The sequence below is a fragment of the Ziziphus jujuba genome, chromosome 8 (assembly GCF_031755915.1).
Source record: "Ziziphus jujuba cultivar Dongzao chromosome 8, ASM3175591v1".
NCBI lineage: Eukaryota > Viridiplantae > Streptophyta > Magnoliopsida > Rosales > Rhamnaceae > Ziziphus > Ziziphus jujuba.
Genome location: NC_083386.1, coordinates 277,501 through 280,000, shown reverse-complemented (window position 1 = coordinate 280,000; position 2,500 = coordinate 277,501).

Sequence of the window (2,500 nt, the reverse complement as noted above, 5' to 3'; positions counted from 1 at the left end):
TCCGACATGGTGCTGCATGCCTAGGCACCGTAGCATACCCCCGCACAAACACCCCCCTGGATCCCGCCGAGATTGCCCCCCAAGCAAGGTTCGGAAAGACTCCCGCACGAGTGCAGGTGTCCTTCGTCCCCCATTTCGGGCAGCGCCCCCAGCAATCACCAAACAAGCATCCATGAAGAAGCATACCCCGCACAAACACCCACCCGGATCCCACCGAGATTGCCCCCCAAGCAAGGTTCGGAGAGACTCCCGCACGAGTGCAGGTGTCCTTCGTCCCCCATTTCAGGCAGCGCCCCCAACAATCACCGAACAAGCATCCATGAAGAAGCATATACCCCGCACAAACACCCACCCGGATCCCACCGAGATTGCCCCCCAAGCAAGGTTCAGAGAGACTCCCGCACGAGTGCAGGTGTCCTTCGTCCCCCGTTTCAGGCAGCGCCCCCAACAGTCACCGAATAAGCATCCATGAAGAAGCATCGCCCACAAATGCCGCAGCATGCAGAACCATAGCAATAGCCACACGAAGCAATCGATCGAACCGGACAAGCCCACACATTCCACTTTTTTTCCCGCACCGCACCGCACCGCCCAAGCCCCGCCCCCCCGGGCCCACCTGCTGGTCGCCGACGGTGGGGCCCGCCCGGCACCGTTACCGGTGCATGGTGGCCCCCACCTGCCGACGAGACCTGCCATTGTGCCCACACCCCCGCTGGGGGGTGTGGGCAGCGCTGGCAGGCCGGGGGGGGGCTCGCTGTTGAAGCAGGCAGGTACCACCCCCCTAAAGAGCTTATTTAGCCATTTTCTTTCTGGCAGGCTCAGATATCAATTTCAGCGAGGAGTCATAATGGCCATTTTTTTGGCTCTAGACATCGAATTTTGATGAGATTTTTTGCAGGGATGCTTAGAAAAATGGGTAGAACATTATGGAATTGGATTTGTAATTTTTGGAGCAACATAGAATTTTTTATAATTTTTTTGCCGAAAAACTAAGAAAAATTCATATAAAATAGGAAATGGGTTGGAGGTTGGTTTTTTTTGTTGGGAATGCTTTAAAATGATCCATGTGATTTTTTGGAACTTTATGTTGCACGGAAATTGCACGAAATTGCGGCAAAATGCGTACGTGGTGGGGCGGCGAGGCACGGCATGGCACACGGATGCCCCCAACGAGGCAAGGCATGGCACACGGATGCCCCAACGATGGGCACTACAAGTGCTACACCTTATATTGGGTCCACAAACATAATTTCATGGAGACTAACCCCTTTGCCATCCTTGGGCATGATGGCAAAGCCGATGGGCATGGCATGGGGCACGGTGGGCATGGTATGGGGCATCGGTGGGCATGGCATGGGGCATCGGTGGGCATCGCATGGGGCATCGGTGGGCATCGCATGGGGCACGGTGGGCATCGCATGGGGCATCGGTGGGCATCGCATGGGGCATCGGTGGGCATCGTGTGCATCGCATGGGGCACGGTGGGCATCGCATGGGGCATCGATGGGCATGGCATGGGGCATCGGTGGGAATCGAGGAGTCATAATGGCCTTTTTTTGCTCTAGACATCGAATTTTGATGAGATTTTTTGCAGGGATGCTTAGAAAAATGGGTAGAACATTATGGAATTGGATTTGTAATTTTTGGAGCAACATAGAATTTTTTATAATTTTTTTGCCGAAAAACTAAGAAAAATTCGAATAAAATAGGAAATGGGTTGGAGGTTGGTTTTTTTTGTTGGGAATGCTTTAAAATGATCCATGTGATTTTTTGGAACTTTATGTTGCACGGAAATTGCACGAAATTGCGGCAAAATGCGTACGTGGTGGGGCGGCAAGGCACGGCATGGCACACGGATGCCGCCAACGGGGCAAGGCATGGCACACGGATGCCCCAACGATGGGCACTACAAGTGCTACACCTTATATTGGGTCCACCACACACATAATTTCATGGAGACTAACCCCTTTGCCATCCTTGGGCATGATGGCAAAGCCGATGGGCATGGCATGGGGCACGGTGGGCATGGTATGGGGCATCGGTGGGCATGGCATGGGGCATCGGTGGGCATGGCATGGGGCATCGGTGGGCATCGCATGGGGCACGGTGGGCATCGCATGGGGCATCGGTGGGCATCGCATGGGGCATCGGTGGCACCACCCTAGGCTTGGCTGGGGGACACCATGGCACAGTGGTTGGGCAAAGCAACGCACCAACAAGTTTTGTAACCAATAGTTGGGGCACCATGTAACAGTTTTGGCCGGAGCAAAGGAACGATGAGCCTCAGTTCGGCATTTATGGTGGTTTCCAGGCGAACCCCATTTCCTTCTCGGTGCAAGGCCTGCTTTTAGGTGGACTTGTTTGGGCCTATTTTAAGTATATGTATGAATGTGGATGGGCCCCGGGTTAGCATTGGTGGCAAGGGGTTGGCACGCATCCATCCTTGTGCCTTGGCGGCTGCTTTGTGCCTTGGTGGCCTTGTGTCACGTCCCGTGAAAAA